Source organism: Populus trichocarpa, chromosome 3 (genome assembly GCF_000002775.5).
Source record: "Populus trichocarpa isolate Nisqually-1 chromosome 3, P.trichocarpa_v4.1, whole genome shotgun sequence".
NCBI classification, from domain to species: domain Eukaryota; kingdom Viridiplantae; phylum Streptophyta; class Magnoliopsida; order Malpighiales; family Salicaceae; genus Populus; species Populus trichocarpa.
Window position 1 is genome coordinate 115399 of NC_037287.2, and position 6000 is coordinate 121398.

The window sequence follows — 6000 nt, forward strand, 5'->3', positions numbered from 1 at the left end:
CTACCCAAAAAAAATGAGAAAAAGGAAGAGTGGTCTTGTTGTAATGGGTGACCTACCCAGTTAGAGGAATGGTCTTATTGTAATAGGTGACCTACCCATATGGGAAAAAAAGAGTGGTCTCATTGTAATAGGTGACCTACCCAGGTGGATGAATGGTCTCATTGTAATGGGTGACCTACCCAGATAAAAAAAACATAGAGAATGGTCTTATTGTAGTGGGTGACCTACCCAAATAGAAAAAGGAAAGAGTGGTCTCATTGTAATGGGTGACCTACCCAAATGGAAAAAGAAAAGAGTGGTCTCGTTGTAATGGGTGACCTATCCAGGTGAAGGAATGGTCTCATTATAATGGGTGACCTATCTAGATAAAAAAAACATGGAGAATGGTCGCATTGTAATGGGTGACCTACCCAGGTGGAAAAAGGAAAGAGTGGTTTCATTGTAATGGGTGACCTACCCAGGTGGAGGAGTGATCTTATTGTAATAAGTGACCTATGCAGAAAAAGGATGACGAGGGCTCAAAGGCACACTCGAAAAGAGGTAAGGTTAGAAAATGCACTACCCAAGAGGTGAGGGCTCAAAGACGCACTAAAAAAGAAGGTGAGGGCTCAAAGGCGCACTCGGAAAAGAAAGTGGGGCCTCAAAGGTGCACTCAAAAAGAAGGTGAGGGCTCAAAGCCGCACTCAAAATGAGGTAAGGTTATAAAATGCACTACCCAAGAGATAAGGGCTCAAAGGCGCACTGAAAATAAAGTGAGGGCTCAAAGGCGCACTCACAATGAGGTAGGGTTATAAAACACACTATCCAAGAGATGAGGGCTCAAAGGCGCACTTAAAATGGAGGTAGGGTTAGAAAATACATTACCCAAGAGATGAGGGCTCAAAGGCGTACTCAAAATAAAGTGAGGGCTCAAAGGCGCACTCAAAATGAGGTAGGGTTAGAAAACGCCCTACCTAAAAGGTGATGGTGAAACACCAATCTGACAAATGCATTATGATTTGATATGCATGTATACTTACCTGAGAAATATAGGTCCCCATTTCTTCATGGTGTCATTCTTTTCTTAAAAGTAGGAGTAAACTTCGATGGCCTTTTCACTCTTACTTACTCGAGTCATATCTTGTGATTTTGACCCTTTAGGAAGGGTTTGATGTCATTATACTTCTTTGTCCTCCAACCTTTATCTCAAGGGTTGTCAATTCTGCTCGATATTTTTCTTTATAAAAGAAATCATAGAGTCAACCCTACCATGTGTTTTTGATTGCCCCCCAGCTTGATCATGCCTCCCAAGTGTTCAATTCGGGTTTGGGATGAGGCTATGTGAAGGAAGGTTTGACAAGGAGTTGTTTTCATGCAGAAATTTTAGAATTTCAAAGCTATTCCAGATACATAAATCATTTTGATATTGATTCAAAGCAAACTCGTTTCGAAGAAATTCAAGGGATTGCTATAGAGAGGTTAAGTGATGAAAAGTTTTTATTTTGCTTTTGGTGAAAAATATGAAGTGACATTTGGTTTGTCAAAAAGGGTTTAAATTTCAATTTGAGGGTTATTGAGAACCAAATCGGTTCAAAGAATTTATTTTATTTGCATGAATAATGATTTAACCTGCACGAGAAAGCACTGCCCACCGATCTAGATTGCTTGCCTTTGATCAGAAAGGGCTTGATTAGGTACGTAATGTAGGCTTTGGCTATTGGTTATGAAGAAAAGGATACTTTGCAGGCTCAAAAGGTGTTTAAGGGATTTCAAGACTAAGGATCACTTGTGCTTGTTTCCTGACTTTTTTTTCTTTTGAATTTCTTTCCAAAAAGGTTTGTGATGCCCCCCCGAGTGTCGGGTTTGAGCTCTTTCTCTTTGTTTTCTTTATTTTTGTTTGGTTAAACATAATCACCTCAGTTGTTTTTATGAGAAGCTCAAATTTTTTGGATCTTTTGGATTTTTTTTTTATCATGCCCCAGCTTTGCGTGAGCAGCTTTGATCATTGAGTTTTTTCGCACTTGCCCCCCCAATGTGGGGTATGATCCTAGTCAAGGTTATTTTCAAAAATATAATAGGCTCAAAATGGGATTGCAAAGGATATATTTCAGGCTTGTGAAAGGATTATCAAAGATGGTCTTTCCTCATCTCAAATGCATGCATTTAGGAGCGGTAAGCCTTGCTTTCATGCGAGTATGCAAAGTGATTATTCATTCAAATAAAACTCAGCTTTGGAGTCACCTCATGGTGTTTTTTTGTTTTTGTTTTTCAAGTTTTCTAGGTGTAAGGTTACCCTTCTAAGGAATCACTTGAATTTCTAGAACTCGTTTGTTTTGGACAAACACTAACATGATTTCTATTTTTGTACTAACCTTTGAATTCCAAAAAAAAATCCTTGTGAACATGTGCGATCATGCATAGTTTTAGAAGAAAAGAGAAACACACCAAAAGATTCTTGGCGCAATGGTTTCATGCAACAAGACTGAAACAGGTTGAAACAAAAAATCAAGAAGCTTTGAAGGCATGATTAACCAGAGGTAGTTATTTTTTGACAGAACAAGAACAAGCTCCATTCTGCAACTGTGGTGCAATTCCCTTTCGGTCAGCCTTCCCACAAAAGCTTTTGCAGAAATGCTGGATTGTGTTGAGGCTCTTGACCATGTTTGCCCCTATTTTCTTCGGGATGAATCATTGTTGGAGTTCGAACAACGATAATAGGTCGGTTGGTAGGAACTTCACCGGAGTTATTTCTTAGTATTTGCTCAAGTAAGCTAGTGGTGAGTCACACTTGTCTTCAGAGACTCCAACTCTTCCTGCAAATGGATGTTACAGTGAGCACACTTTTCATTTTCCGTGTTTCTCGCTCAAAGTCGGGTGTTGTAGACTTGTAGGGGACCTACTTTTCATCCCGGTACATGCATGATAAATGTATAAACATGTAATTTATATGATGAACTCACCCTTTGAGGGGTGACATATGATCGTAACTTTTGCATGATGAAACAAGAATCTTTATTCTTACCCAAACTCTACAATGAAAATTTTCTGAATAACGGTCATTGTGTCACCCACAAGTCTTGAGTTCAAGATGCTTCAAGAAGGGTTTGCCCTGATGTAAATAAAGATAGCACATACAACCTAAGGATAGGTTCTATTCATTATATGAACATGGGAAGGTTTTCTACCTGGTCTCAAAAGAGTCTCATATCTGCCCAGTGACAATCTTCATAAAGACAGAATAGGGTCGTTGCGAGAAATGGTTAAAGCACGTATACCCACCATTACCAAGCAGGCACTCGGATATGAGTTGGGTGTTTCACACATCTAAACCCTGACCAATAGTCATAGGGCAGATCGCTAGTTCCCCACCTAACTTAAAAGCTTGTGTGTGCTTTCCAAAAATTAAAGCATGTTATGCATGAGGCAATTTTATACAATGCATGAACAAATATGTACAGAAATTAAAACACGTAAGAAATAAAAGGAAATGCATATTAACAATACACACAAAACTAATCATAAAAATCAGACAAAAACAATGCTTAGTCCACTAGGTCCCCAGCGGAGTTGTCATTCTATCGCACATGTGCGGCATCGCGGCGATCGTCCACCCCTTCAAGAAAAATTGTAAACGTCTATCTGGCAAATATAGAGAGACTAGAAATTTTTATCTTTTATTAGTAAAAATTTTGAATGGGAGTCACCACCTGGTATTCTGGTCACTAGGAACCCTAACTGGTCTCAGAGATCGGGTACGAAGACTGGTTGCGTAAAGAAAAGGTATTAGCACCCAAACTACGCCCTACCTAAGTTAGGCTGCATTGTTTTAATGTCTGATAAAAAAAACTATGGTCTTATTGCATTTTCTAATTGTTGGTCTGTCTAAGGTTCAAGAAAAACTCTCCTTAATATGGAGGTTCTTATCTTAATGGGGTAAAACCTAACCGTTCTAGCGTCCAAACAAAAAGAATTTAATATCTGAAATACGTATTACGTGTAATGTTGTACCCCAGATACTAAAAGACAAACAAAATAAAATTTTTGTTGTTTTTGAAATTTTGGTCAATGTTCTCTTGACTATAATAAATTGGTTATTAAAGCCAAAATGCATGCTAAAACATTGTTTTTTAGTATATGAAAAACACAATATGATTTTTTTAGCTTTGAGACACTTGGCCGTATACAAAAAAAAATGAAGTTGATGAAAACTGGGTATTTTAATACCAAATTTGTATTTTTACGAGAGAACATACAGACCGATAGTTAAACAAAATAGCGTAAAACAAAATACTGGAAATCACAAAATGTTAAAAATATATTATTATTTTTTTGCTCGGCAGAACCCGGCTAACCATTGTTGGGCTGGGCTGGACTCAGCCCAAGATCAATGAGCCCAGCCCACACCAGCTGGTTACTGTGAATGAGCACATCCTGCATGGCGAGGGAAGAAACAAAAGCAAGAGGGTCGGAGGGTTTACCTGGAGAAGCCTTGGTCGTTAGTGATAGCCAGCGGTGGTGGCGGTTCCAGGCGGCGGCGGTGTTGGTGGCAGCTCCTTCTTCTTTTTTTTCTTCTTCCTTTTTCTCTATTTTTTCTTCTCATTTTTGTTTTCCTTCTCTCTTTCTCTATCTGTTTTTTTTTTCTTTCCTTCTCTCCCCCTCTTTTACTTCTGCTCTCTTCATTTTCTCTCCTTTCTGCTCTTACTTCTGCTCTCTTCGTCTCCCCTGTATTTATAGGAAAAAATAGGGGAGACATATGAAAGGGGCGGCCACTGTGCAGCCGCCACATGACTGCTCGAGGAGGCACATCTCCTCCATTTCTCCAACACGTGGGAGGCCACGGGTCAGCTTAGAAAGTGGGTGTCCTTGGTCGGCATCTTTTTGAGCTTTTTAGAGGAAGAAAAGCCAGTGAAAACAGGGGGAACAAAACTTTCTTCTTCCCCAAGGGAAGAAGAAAGGCTACATTGCCGTTCAAAACAACACCGTTTTGAGCTTTTTTTTTAACAATGTATGAAATGGCGCCGTTTTAGCCAAAACACGTCATTTCATTTAAATGAAAACGGCGTCAAACTTATGTCAAAGTCCAAATCAGTCTTTAATTTGTAATTTGTTCAATCAAGTTCTAAATTGCAATTTTGATTTAAAAATCAATGCAATTGCATCCATGCCAAAAATCAGACAGCGACCCTGAAGTTGGCCGCCTTTTTCACTTTGGTCCTTGGTCTTGAATTTATGCAATTTGACCCTTAATTGATCAATAAACTTCTAATTTCTTCAATTTGGCCCCTGATTTGGTTTAACTACAACCCCTCTAAATACCTGCACAAAGTCCCCCGGGGGTGTTGATGGGGGACCCTCCGAAGATCAAGTTAGTACCAGGTATTTTTTTATGTAGCCAAAGATATTAAGGGATATGTAGCCAAAGATATTAAGGGAAGTATTAATGAGCTTTTATGAAGATAGAAAAGAGGAGAAGGAAGAAGATGTAGAATTAAGGAAGAGGAAGCAGAGAATGTGTTTTGTCTAAGAGTATAAGGTTTTCGAACCCCCTCCTGTATATTCATCCTTCCTTTTATATTACCTGACTTGACTTACTTCATACAACGTAGGAGGGGTAGAGATGTAATCTTGTAACAGTAAGATAATATTATCTTACTGATTGTACCATCACATCTAGTTAATGTAAGCATGGACGGCTTGTTGTATTTAATGGGCATCATGATTATTAATTCAGGCTCAGGGTATGGGGGGCTCAGTGTAGAGTGACCCTTCAACTTCACACCCGATCTGAGGAATATTGGGCTCAATTCACACCCGAAGCCCAGGAAAAAACTAGGCACGGACGTATCTGGTCCCAACATGGGACTGGGCGTGGATGCGTCCGCGCCCAATATAGAGTTAGGAGTGGTCGCGCCCGGGCCAAATGTAGGACTGGGAGTGGACGTGTCCACACCCAACATAGAGTTAGGCGTGGTCATGCCTGGGCCCAATCATGGGACTGGGCGTGGATGCGTCCACCCCAAC